General features: G+C 33.5%; 1 protein-coding gene across 1 annotated transcript in view; it reads right to left on the bottom strand.

The window, feature by feature from the left end:
- The window catches only part of LOC118189316 (uncharacterized), a 181376-nt gene that overhangs the window by 126289 nt on the left and 40802 nt on the right, over positions 1–14285 (bottom strand). The window lies entirely within an intron of this gene.

The following is a 14285-nucleotide window of genomic DNA, read 5'->3' as shown; positions in this document are numbered from 1 at the left end:
TAAAGAATTCAAGATAAAGAAATCATCAAAAAAAACGTCTGATATATTCTATAAGCTGCATGCACGAATCATTAGTAGCAAAGTCTCCTTACTCTTATGTAAACAGTGTCATAATTAAGGTGAATGTTACACATCTGAAAAGGCTTTTACCTAATGAATGCAACAAAAGAGATACGCTATTACTGTAAAACATTGAGCAATTCTTCGTTCCGCAATGCGTCACCACGAAACATAATATAAAGGGAGACATTTAAAAGAATAATGCAGTGAACCGAATTTTGCGCAGGTTTAATTTTCATTCTTATGTGAAACCTAGTAGGCCAAAGGGGCTTTAGACCCAAAGGGCTATTAGTCTCAAAATGGCATTTTGAAAAATGGCATCGTTTCACTTTCTGCGTTCATTCACGTTTCAAACTGTTGCCACCAAATATTATCTCCAAGTATTATACTTAAAGAAATTAAATAAATAATAATCTGCATGAATTCATGACTGTTTCTCGCACTGTGATAAAACGACAGTTCCTAGGGCCATCAAATTCCAAATAACTTAGTTCTCCAACTAAACATGTGCACTCGGAAGCCCGAATTTTTAAATTCAAATTTGTTTTATTATCTATTTCAAATTTTGTAAAGCTTTAACGAATTTTTGATTAACACACTCAATGATTTAAAAGCCAGGAATGGCAACACTGTACGAGAAAAAAATTATCTCCAGGGCGTAAGACTGTATATCGGAAATATCAAAGATATGGCGCTTTGCTCTTTTTAAATATTTTGTGCTATTGCTGTTGAAAGGAATTTTATGTTGTTTAAGGGGGCTCATACACCTTAAACCCCTTATGATCTTCGAATATGTGACTTTTGCAAGAGTTGGGATATTTTATTTATTTTAAAAGCAATTACTTCCAACTTTTTACAGCTGACTACATAATATAGCTGCTTTGGAAACTATTAACCAGAAAGTTTGTGTTGCCACAAATACTTTTGTAATTTAATTCGCTTTGTGACAAAATTTTCGTCATGTTTTACTATCTATTAAAACATGACCTTGCGCGAATAATATATTAAAAATGGCTAATGGTACATAATTTAAATTTAATGGAATTCTTTATATAGGCACTATTTTCTAACTGAACCAAAAATCTGATGAATATTTTATTATTAAAAAATTTTATGGACGAAAACATTACAGATGTTTTTAATAAAATACTTTTTATAAACTCAACTCCAAATAAAATACAAATTTAGCATGAAATTCTTAGAATTTTGGGTTCACAGTAGTTTCCAAATTTTATAAAAACAATATAATAAATATGGAATTAAGTTATGCAACAGAATGTTTTAAACTTTGCACGCAAGGTGGAAACATGAAAAAAAATTTTGTCACAAAGCGGATGGCCTTCTGTGAATGGCTGTTGCAGCAACAGAACACAGATAATGGTTTCATTGCACATACCATGTGTACCGATGAATCATGTTTCACTCGTGATGGGGTATTCAACCATCACAACAGCCATAAGGTGTCCCAGGTCAATCCGTATTCGATCCGGCCGCAGAAACATCAGGAAAGTTGGTCTCTTAACGTGTGAGCCGGCATACCCGGGGATCTCCTGCTTGGACCATATCTGTTGCCTGAACGACTTTTGGGACAGTCGTACTTAGTGTTTCTCAATGAGGTCCTAACCGAGTTCCCCGATGGCATACCATTAGTGGCAATACAGAGACTTTGGTTCCAGCATGATGAGGCTTCAGCGCATTTCTGTGCTCCTGTACATGGTTGGCTTGATATGGAATACTCCGACCGCTGGATCGGACGGCCGCCACGTTCTTCAGTGGCCGCCACGTTCGCCAGATCTTACACCGTTGGATTTTTTCCTATGGAGCCATCTCAAGGAACTGGTGTATCGAGGCGTAGTGACAACACCAATGGACTTAGTTGCTCCTCTGCATGCTGCTTGTACTTCGGTGGACCCCGTGATGCTGCAACGTGTGATGACAGCCATTCGACGGCGTGCTCAAGCCTGCCTCGACATTCACAGCACACACTTCGAACATCTGCTTTAAATTGTGCATATACTGCTGTTGATATGTTCAATAAAGTGTTTTTTTCTTGCACCGGCAGTGACATCATACTTCGTTTTCCGTATTTTTCTCGTAAACTATGGATCGTACAGGAACACTTCTTTGGGCAGCTTTTATGTACTCCCAACAAGGAATCTTGCTGTGCAGAGTTTATGCTGTCGTTTTGGGACACCCTGTATATATGCTATTTATACCTTCCCCCCTTACCCGACTTCAAAGTCCTCCCGACCTCTGTTTTCACAATGGTTGGTCGTAGTCATACACTTTCGGTTACAAAAGTGCTTTAAAGGAGGAAAATATTCTTGTTTTAGCAATGCCAAAATTTAAAAAAATATATTTTTCGACAAATGCAAATTCTAAATTTTTATTGCGATCTGCCGGTTCCTATAATTATACGTGCGAAAGTTTTATATTCGTTACGAAAAACATAAATAAGAAATTTGACTCCCGTACGATAAAAAGAAGGTGACTGGGACATTAAATTTCAATGTTTGCAATTTTTGATGTCATTCACAACTTGCCTAGATGGATAAATTAATTAAGTTAGAATTATTCGTAGAAATAAGTTTAAATAAGGTGCAGCAAAAAAAAAAAAAAAAAAAAAAAAAAAAAAAAAAAAACATGCATAATTTAATGGGCCGTATTAGGAATTCATGGCCAGCCCAGACCAAATTTTTTAGATAAATGTATTTGTTATTAATAATATTATGTATTCAGTAATTATCTAAGCACATTTCTCAAAATTATATATTTTTATGCAGTCTACAGAATGGCAATTTATCGAAAAAGAGATAAAATGAAGATTAATGCGTTCTATACACGCATGAATAATTTTAAAAAAGGTAATAACAAGAGAATCGATAAACATGGGCAGGGAAAAAATCCATACGAATACAATAATAAATCATCATTGATGACTTAATTTATATTTGTGTAGAAGAAACAGCTTATAATGCTTAATTTAAAAAATCTGATGTGTACACCACATGACTTCCTCGTGTGGAATATTAAGTTATACGCATTGTTTCCTGCATTTAATTTAAACTTATTACTTGAATTTCGTTAACGATATATTTTTCATGCAATTAATTCAATTCTCACTTCGCGGCAAGGGAAAAATTCATAAAAACGCAAAACATTTTCATCAAAAATTGAAAGATAGAGAAAAATATAAAACGCCAAGTTTCTACGCAAAAACAAGCAATTCGGCCAGCAGGCAACAAGGCAGGGCTTTCGTTGCATACAATTTCCTTTTGGTCCCACTTGGAACAATGACGCTGAAAATGCAGAAAGATTTAATTCACTATTCTACTAAGCTTCAAATATAAACAAATATGGGTGCTATGATTAAAAAGGAAATTAGGCTTAGCCGCCCTTAAACAACTTTTAAATTGTTGATAATTCTACAACTATTTGCATGCAGATTAAATAAAGCATAAAAATCTTAACCGGGAGATAAAAATAACATAATTCAATCACTTTTAAGGCAAAAAATGAAAAATTTACTAACATATCAGAATAAAAAAAAACTGAGCTCACTGAGCCAAGTAACAGAGTGGGATAACATATAGTAACAGATATATATATATATACTTTTGGTGCATCCGATTACAACCAAAAAAGGGAGGTACACAACTACATCTTATAGTAGTATTTTATACAAATTCTCAACGTTCTGAGGCTACTCTTTATTACTCCCTACATATGTACGTATGTACAGATGCCACAAAATATTCTCTTTTGAATCCATTTTAAATCAGTTCTATAATTCGTTTGGGGTAAAAGAGTCCTTTATTCTGTCCTTAGATACATCTCATGCAAAAACATCGAAACTGCATTTAATAGCCGTCAAATACGGGACATTTTCGTTGAAATATGGTACCCGGAGATTACTCTTATTACAATATTTTCTTTACTTCGTTCAAGGAAGTAAAATTTAATCTGAATTGGTCAACAATGGGAAATGAACAGATTGTTGTACCTTCTTTTTACTAAGCAATGTAAATCCGAATGCTAATTAAAGACAATATTAAATAAATCCTTGATTCACCGGTGGCTTGAAAGCTAAGGCCCATTGCTGCTAGTTCATTGTGTGCGGGATTGCTTGTAACTAAATCAGCTGGCGCATGAGATTTGTATATTATTTGTCATGTGTAACAATAATACGAAATAATTTCGTTTTCCACTGTGATAGATAGCCAGAGAGTGTTTACTCTTCATCTAAATCATGCCTGATGGAAATACATATGCTGCATATTTTAAGTGAAAAGAATAGACATATGAAATAGGTTCAGTGACAACATATTTTAATTATATAAAACAATTTTTCATTTTCGACTGATAGTTTGCACAATTTATTATATGCTTCTTGAAAGGGATTAATTCTTCAAAGAAGAAATGATAACCTTCTCAGGAGGATATTTATTTACTTGTGTAGCTTGTGAGAAAATTTACCTTATTCAAATGGCATTTTACTTTCTTTAAACAAAATGAAAGATTGCAAGTAGATATTTTAACATAAAATTAATAAGTACGTAATTTTATTCCCGACTTATAATTAATTCATTTAAGATCACAACAAATCACAACAACTTCGTACACTTTATCAAGCCAAAGAATTTCAGGCAAAATGCCAAGAATAACAGTTCGTTTAAACATCTGTTGTGTACACATTAGTTAAGACAGAAGGTCAATACTTGAAGCATGCACAGCTCTAGCTTTATAATCAATTAGCTTGAAGTCACGTTTGCGAAGAGCCAAAATTGTGGCCTGAAGTTAAAGTACTATATGTATTTGCTAGACTCACTGTATTTATGAAAATCGTTTGCGACTAAGCAAAATGCTTTTTCAATATTAAACATTATTGCATATTGTCCTCTGTTATAATTCTTAAAGTTCGACTGTTCTGATTCAGAGCTCTTACCCCCCAAAAATTAACAAATGTGAAAGATCTGGCCAACTACATCTTATTTATCACTTGCTTCTCTTCAAGTCCCTGTGAAAACTTTTCTGTATTTTATACAGCTGTATTCAAGCCACCGCGATTAAATTTTGGTTTTCGATGAGATAACTTCTAACAAAGATGTATCAGATCTTGCAAAATTACGAAATTGGAGTTAAGTGAAAAAAATACAGCTTATGTTGTACGGCTATTAGGTCTTTTTTAAAGCAGGAGACATGAAAAATGAACAACGCCTTTACGGGAATCGAACGTGGACCACTACGCCACGAAGGCACGCTAAGAAGGCGGGAGAAATACCTTATATACTCCCCCTATTAAAGGGCGACTGGGGATTAGGGGACCCAATCGCCAAATCCTAGTGGCAGAGGGCATAATAAAGGTGGCGTAGAGGGTGGCATAATATGAAAGGTTCCATGCGTTTAACAGTCACCTAAAAGAGTTTGTTAAGAATTTTTACATTTGCAGTTCAGAGGCACAATTGCAAAAAAATAAATAAATAGGCAGCATTAGTGTTGTTGGCATACACTTTTCTGTCTTTTTCAGTCTTTTCTAAGTTCTTCATATCAATGGTCATATTAAAATGACGTTACAAAACGTTTTTGTATTTTTATTATTAACGTTTTGTATGTTTACTATATTCATTAAATAGGACGTTCCTGGCCCTGAAGCCACATACAATTCGATTCAACAGCAAAATGGCCAAATATTTAAAAACAGCATAGCTTCAGAGTTTCCAATGGACAGCCTCGCGTGATGGGGATAAAAAGGTTTTATTCTGTACAGTATTGCCACTGCTTGTTTTGAAATCGTTGAGTTTGTTAATCAAAAGTTCGTTAAAATTTTACAACATATGAACCTTTTGAGCTGAAAATATAAAGATGAACTGTTTGTAGTGAACATTATTATGAAACGAAATATTACAATATAAGACTGATGGTAAGCAAGAGAATATTATTGATTGCCATAATGTAATTATTATAATGAGTCACAAGAGTGCAGCATGTGTGTAATCTCTACACATAATAAAAGAAAGAGTCTGTGTGTGTGTGTGTGTCTTTCGTTCGCATTTGCGCGTAAGCTAATAGACCCACGGCTACGAAATTTGGTACATAGCTGCACCTCGAAGCGATTTTTCCGAAATTCGAATTATAATTTTTTTTAAATTTTATGTTTTGTGACGAAATCGCATCATTTTGAGACATAATGGGCTATATCAAAGCGAGATTTTACTCTACAAACTCCATTTTCACAACGTCATGAAATAAATTTCGTGTTTCAATAAATCGATTCAATACGAATTTATTTATCAAAGTGAACTTAACACCTTTTCAACGGAATTTTTTCTAAAAAAGTTTATTTTTAAAAATGTGCAATTTATTTTTCTTTGATTTATGGACACGTTAAACTTTCATCCTTGCGACTGCTTTTACAAAAAGAATTTTGGAAAAATGATAATATTTTGTATTTAAAAAAAATTTTTTTTAATGAAGCTTCCGAGTACACTTCTCACATCTTTAAAAATGCGATTTTGGCAACAATTTTCCTGTCTTATTGTTGTTAATTTATTTTTGATGAAATCGCATCGTTTTGAATAGTTTCATTCTTTTAGAAACACGGGTTTGGCAACAATTTTTCATCGTATTTCTTATGTCACTGTTTTTAAGAGATTGGCAAATTTCATTGTCATTTTTTTATATATATAATACATTTTTATTGATTTTTTTGATAAAGTTGTTCTGCTGAGTAAACTTCTGCGCGAAATCTTTTGTTTCGACTTTCTTTCATGTTATATTTTGCTTATTTCACTGTTTGTAATATATTGAAAAGTTTTGCATGATTTTTTTTCTTCAACGGAAAGTTGGTAAATTTTTTTATTAGGATAATTAATATCCTAATAAAGGGATATAGTATACCTAATAAAGGTATTAAGGGATATAGCTTATTTAATTGTAATTTTTTTCTCTTGAAAATATAAGATAAAATATCATTAATTATACTTTGCTTTTCAGAATATTTTGTATTTTGTATTCTTTTATGTTACTTGTTGCTCACTTCACTGTCTTTAAGATATTGAACAGTTTTGAGTGATTTTTTTAAGAAACAAAGTTTTTAACCTCCTTTATACCATTTCAGTTCTTAAGATTTTGCAAAAGGTTAATTTATTTATTAGGATAATTAATATTTGCAATTTTGTTATACGTAATAACTTTTTTTTATGAAGTTGTTCTGCAGAGTAAAATTCTAAGGAGTTTTTAAATTTAACGTTTGGTGTTCCCTTCAACTATTTTTCCGGTACATTTAAAAGCCAGACGAAGGCTGGCAGCGAAGCTGCTAGTCACAGTATAAATGCACGCAATCTAGTCACAGTATAAATGCATGCAATCTAGTCACAGTATAAATGCACGCAGCTTCGATGAAACTGAACTATAAAAGTATATTTAAACATGTGAAAACGCGAACTGGCGAGATGCGCCCAACGTCGTATTTTGGTTGCCCTCTGGTAAAAGCTGTCACTCTATTATTTAGCTATGTGGAGCTGCACCTCAGTCTATGGAATTGCGTAGATTCTTTATTAGATTACGCATGTCATGAAGAATAACGCAGCCTAGCATCCGATATAATGATTAATGATGCTGACAACCGCTTCGAATTCTCAGAGAAAGCATTGATGTTTGTAAGTGTATAGTATCTATGCGGCAAGGAGGAACTCAAAATACATAGCTAGCCGAAAATTCTCTCGAATGGTTGGAGTTAGGGGAAGAGGATTCGAAGACTCTTGGACCGCCCTCGGTTTTCTATTCTCATATTTGGGGCAGAAGCTTAAAAGTTAATAAAACCCAGCAATACTTAGAGTATGTTCGAGAAAACACAGGTCCCACACAGCTTCATAATTAGCAGAAAGATTCTCGAGGTGATTTTTATCGGAGCAGATGATAAGTATAAAACAGTTGTCAAGTTCTTTTCTTCCACCTTTTAACTTTTGGCTATCAGTGATAAATTATCACGGAATGAAGTATTAAAAATTATGATACAGGACATTTTCCAAAGACTTTGAGTATTTAAGAAAGTATTTCCTTCAGTTAAAGATGATTTTGACACATGTATGTAAAGTATAAAAAATACGATGGCTATGCTCTGCGCGAACAGGCAATCTATAACTAATTTTTCCGCAGTTTCAGAATTTTCCCAGTTTTTTCGGGAACATTCTGGCATGTTAAGTAACCGCTAGTATAAATACTGAGTACGCGTCATTTTTCGAGAGACGGCTTTCTTCTACTCTTGCTACAAGATCTTGCTGCTGCTCATCCCATCTTTCTTCCCCTTGTTAGAATAGCTATGGCGTAGAAAGTCTAAATTTAAACTTACTTAGTTAAATCACTGTTGAATATGTAATTTGGAGAATTTTATTTAAAGAAAAAATGATCTGCGGTGAGAATTGAATAAAGATGGGGAATTTAAAAAGCTAAATTCTTAATTCAGAAGTCAAACAACAAAATCAGCGTTATATTTTCAAAATTTTCACAGGACTAGTTTCGATGGTTTTACCGAACCACCATCCTCAGCTGCAAAACCGCAAATGAACAAGAGATGAAATAATGATTAGATAAGATAAGAAAACTTGGACAAGAATAAGCAAGTGGCGCCATCTTTTGGTGAAACCAGAACTAAAACATAATTTCTTTAAAGGCCGAAGGCAAAGATGGATTGGAATTAGGATCGTTAACTAGAACGGAAAGATTTTTTTGAATGTGAAATGCCTCTAGAAAACCCAGTTCTCCAAAAGAACATGTTTTTGAATAATTTTGGCAGCAGAAAAATTGAAAGTGTGATTTTCAGACCAACAATGTCGAGCAACAGAAGACTTCTGTATTTCCTTTTTTCTAACATATATTATATCCTATTTCGTTCATTTGCGGTTTTGCAGCTGAGGAAGGTGGTTTGGTAAAACCATCGAAACTAGTCTTGTGAAAATTTTGAAAATGTAACGCTGATTTTTGTTGTTTGACTTCTGAATTAGTATTTGTTCGGCGTGTTATTGTGTCTTAATTAGCTAAATTCTTCTTTGTCGTCCTTTTGCAGCCTTCTACTCAGCCACAGCAACTTCCAATTTCTGATGTAATTTCCTTTCTCATTCCTGTGCCTGTCAGCCAAAATATTGCATATATATACGACATGCGTCCATTTTTACCGCCTAGCTCTTCACAGTTGTTGTTGCCGAGAACGGTCTGTTTTAATTTTTTTCTTTTGCTTGTTTTAATTTTTGGTCATAACAAAACCTAAATTAATTCGCTTTTAGTTTTAATTTTTAAGTCTTTACTTCATTTACTAAGTTAAAACTCTTTGAGCTAGTAGGTCCTCCCTAAAAACCTTGTACTTTTGGCTAATAGCAATTCGCTTTTATTTTATTTTGTACATTTGCCTAACGAGGCCAGTTTTTATAGTTTTTTCTTACACCATCAATGTGTTTATAATTTACTTTTAACAAGCGGACGCGTCGGGAAATGAAACAGAGAAATTGAGACTAAAGTTTTTATTTAGATTATTTTATCAATTAAATAATGTCTCAATTCTTCTATTTTGACGAAACGCGATATGGAATTAGCTGTATTCGAAAATCCCTGTAAAGTCCTTATGAGAATCGAATTAGGCTAATTTACCATTTACCGCTTTTTGTAAATTTTGCTTATATCTTATATAACTTCAAATATTTGAATATATTTCTATTCAAATGTTTTGAGATAGTTTAACTTTAATCAATATATTACTTCCAATTTGATTTAAGTTTTAATTCGCTTTTTATTTGTTAGTAGTCTCATGATAATTTCATTTATGTTGTTTTTACACTTTTCACTGCACTTTATTTTAACTTGTGTTAAAATTATTCATCGGAACCACAGTATCACAACGATTTTTAAGCAAAAGCATGTGGAATATTTTTTTTACCTTGTTTTCTAATTTTTGCAGCTCAATGAGTATAATTCCTTGATTACAAAAGTCTTTCTTAATAAATTTTAAACATCTATCCGGATAGTAAGGCTAATCCTTGATTCAGGCGGCGTTTCCCAGCTTTGGTAAAGAAATCTTGCATTTTATGGTAAGATGTACTTTCTTGAAACGCGGTGTTCTTCCTGGGACGTCACTACGAGTTTTAACGATTCATATTAGAGTACATTAGAGTACACTGGGACCAGATGGACTGGAACCAGTGTTGCAGATATGGTCTCAATGTTGACCGTTATCCTTACCTGTCCTACCCCTTAAAAAAAAGACGCTAAAACGGAAAACATTTAGCACCTTAAGCAAACCCAGACTTGAAAATTACACTGAAGAAAATTTACAGTTTCTTTAATACATTTTTCGTTTCGACTTTTATAAAGGCTTTCCTTTTATTAAGGAAAACGGGGGTGAAATCTGCAATAACATTGCAACTGAGACTCATTCGAAGGTGCGGGAAGAGAATAAGAAGTAATGTTACTTTTTCCTAAATAAATATGTGGAAGTTTTTTTTTATAGTATGAGTATATATATATATATATATATTTATATAAGCGGCTTAAGTGTTTGTCGCCGATAGTTTATTGGTTGCTTCCGTAACTGTGAATTGTTTTATTCCCCGTGCAGTGCAGTGGGTGATGAATATTATGAGAAAGCAAAGTCGGAAAAATTAAAAATAAAACAGCACGTGCATTTAACATTTAATAAATAAATTTAACATCTATATATAGTAGAACTCGGAAATATGCAACTGGTAGAAACCGTCAACGATGAAAAAATAAAATAAAATAAAATAAAATAAAATAAAATAAAATGAAACAAGTAACTATCTTTATTATATGCAGCTTAAGCGTCTGTTTGTCGCCGATAGTTTATTGGTTGCTCGCGTAACCAATAAACTATCGGCCAATAAACTATCCAATAAACTATCGCGGGGTGAAGTTGCCACGACATAGGGTTGCCGTTTCAATTGAGACGTAGACAATTTCCTGTAAAAATTGCCTTTGCTACGACCATGCATAAGTCTCAGGGCCAAATGCTTAAGCCTGTTGGTATTTTTTTACCTGAGCCTGCATTAGGACACGGTCAACTTTATGTTGCCTGTTCAAGAGTTAGTGAAAGAATGGACGTAAAATTAAAAATAATGGATGGTCCTTTGCAAGGCGAGCTTAAAAATGATGGAAAGATCTACACAAGAAATGTTGTGTTCAAAGAAATCTTTGATATGTGAATTAGCAGAGCTAGCGGTCGGCTGTTAAGAAATGTACCGCCAGTGGTTTTCTACATTGCACTCTACTTTAAGCAAGTAGAAGGGGGGAAATCCCGTGGGGCAGTAAGCAAAGGGGTGCCCTCGCCGCCTGTTCTGGGTATTTGAGGTTGAATTAGCAGACACTTTTGCACACATCATTTTAATTAAAATTTATAATATCTAGAACAGCGGTCATTTCGAACGACCGCTGAGCCATCTAGTATTAATAATAACAAAATAGATTTAAAAATTTGAACACAGATGTTTGAATACATATGTTTTCATGTATGTGTTTAAGCAGTGGCCAAGTCGACGCTGGAGAGTTCTTTAATTCCAGTAATATGACTATTGAACGAAACATTACGAATAACAGGAACAAAATCATATTTCCCATATGCCGCATATTATATGCTTGCGAATTTTTTTAGGAGCAAAGAAACACAGTTACAGTGTTTTTCAAAAAACTGCTGAAAGGAGTTCTACGTGCCTGGTAAGAAGATGCACCATGTCATGTCTTGCATATTAACTTACATTTTCTTTTGAAATGCGTTTCATTCAGTTATACTCGAAAAACGCGATCTTGAAATAAAATATTCACGCGCTTAAACGATTAAAATACTTATTTATTTCTGGGTTCTAGACGGTTATGACTTTTATATTATTTATTTCGATTTCAAATTATTTATGAAATTTTCCTTTTTACGCAATTATTCTTCCATCTATCACATCAATAATAAATCATTTGCTCGTTATTCTGTAATCTTTTCTTTGTATTATTTTTATTTCCTAAGACAAATGCTATTATTCTTTCCATGCAAAATATGATTGATGATAAATAAGAATAGAAAACTACTTCTACGATATCAAATAATAAATTTTCATTTAGCAACATAACCAAAATAACATTATTAATGTAATTGAATATTTCATGAGTTTTCCGAATAATATTTACTTTTAGAATTAGATTATTTAGATTAAATTTTAGTTTTCTTTAAGTCTAATTAGGCTTTAGATATTTTTTGTCTAAAAATGAACATTTAAATAACAATTAGCTAAAGCATTTGCATCTGTATCTCATTTTGAAGGTGTAGTTTGAAAATAATTTAAGTGCAAGTGTAGCTATTCATGCTTATTTATACTTAACATAGGTTATTTTCATCTGGTAATATGTTTATTTTATGAGAAATTCTCTAATAATGTTGTAGAGACATTAGGATTATTTGGAGGCCGGAGAGATGAAAAAGGAGCAATCGCCTTCGCCGGGAATCGAACCACGGACCTCTGGAATACCGGCCCAGCGTGCAGAACCACTACACCACGTAGGCACGCTAGGAAGGCGGGAGAAGTACGTTATATACTCCCCCTTTTAAAGGGCGACTGGGGTTTTTAGGAGACCCAATCGCCAAATCCCGGGTGAGGAGAATCATCATCCATAACCCTTTTAGTTCGGGCGCCACTGTAGAGACATTAGGATTATTTGGAGGCCGAAGAGATGAAAAATGAGCAATTGCCTTCACCGAGAATCGAACCACGGACCTTTGGGATACCGGCCCAGCGTGCGGAATCACTACACCAGGAAGGCACACTAGAAAGGCGGGAGAAATACGTTATAATGGATCAAAACAGAATGCTTCGCAAGGAAAGTGAAATTTATATTGATTATTCGTAATAATCTTTTTTAGTATCTTTAAACGTAATATTATGGCTACATAAATATTTATGGCAAGTATTAAGTTCGTTATTTTTTAATTACATTCAATGCAATCATATTACCACTCTTACCACTAGAAGCGCCGAGCTTTCTCCTTACCTAGAAGCGCCGAGCTTTCTCCTTACCTAGAAGCGCCAAAAGTAGTCAAATTAACTGCTCAGCGAGTTAAATGTATAGATCAAAATGCTAATGTTTTATAATGCTTTTAAGAATATTAATTATAGTTGTTCAAGAACGTCTTTAAAAAACAACAAATTATTTTTATATAAAATGGATATTTTATTATAAATTTCAACTTACCCTTAATAAAACGCATTTTGTAGCTTTTCACAGTTTTTACACAACACAACATTTTCAATACTGCAAGAACATTTTCCACACACATAATAGGAACATTTTTTACACACATCACTGGTTTTGTTGTTGTTACAAAATCCAATCTGGCACTGACGTCTTTTCTTAGAGAGTCTATCACTAGAGTTGGAAATTTACTGGGCAATCTTGTGTTTTTTCTTCTGTTTAATGAAGCTCTCTTAACTCCTCTGCTAATTAAAATAGGAAGCCTTGCAATATTTTTATCACTGAATTAGTGGTAGATAAGGTAGGCATTCATTCTTGGTTAATCCAGCATGTGATACAAAACATGCGCAGGTCATCTACGGGAAGCAGCCCGAATAGAATATTTATGCGTTATCTGGTCAAGGACAGCAACTCCACATATTTTTTTTTTTTTTTTTTTTTTTTTTTTTTTTTTTTGTTGTAGGACTCTACTGTTTCTCGAAATTTCTTCCTATTTTGTGAGCCTACACTTACACTCCCCCGGATGTGAGGTACTTAGTAGTAGTACATTTTTATTTTTCTTCCCCGATAGCCGTCAATGTATCATTCTCAGTGTATCATTCTTTAGGAAAACGGTTTCAAATAGCCGGGTTTTTGATTTCCTTACATCATGCAGAATTTCTTTTCGATGTCTTCTTGCTGCTCGAATAAAACATGTGCTTTTTTATTTTACTTCTTTTAGTGCCCATTATCGTCCTCTGTTGCCCAGCATTGTTGGTCCGAAAATCACACTTTCGAATTTTCTGCAACGAAAATTATTCATAAAAACAGCTTCCAATGGTAAATTAGATTTTCTAGAGGCGTTTCACATTCAAAAAAAAATTTTTTTTTTTTTGCTAATTCCAATCTATCTTTTCCTTCAGTCTTTAAGAAAATTATGTTTAGTTCTTCTTTTATCAATAGATGGCGTCCGTAGCTTGACTCTTGTGGAGCTATTCTTATCTTAT

The sequence above is a fragment of the Stegodyphus dumicola genome, chromosome 5 (assembly GCF_044657685.1).
Source record: "Stegodyphus dumicola isolate Sdum_Otavi_A_Nest chromosome 5, ASM4465768v1".
NCBI lineage: Eukaryota > Metazoa > Arthropoda > Arachnida > Araneae > Eresidae > Stegodyphus > Stegodyphus dumicola.
The sequence above is the reverse complement of the archived record's forward strand: the minus strand, read 5'-3'. Positions and strand labels throughout refer to the sequence as shown.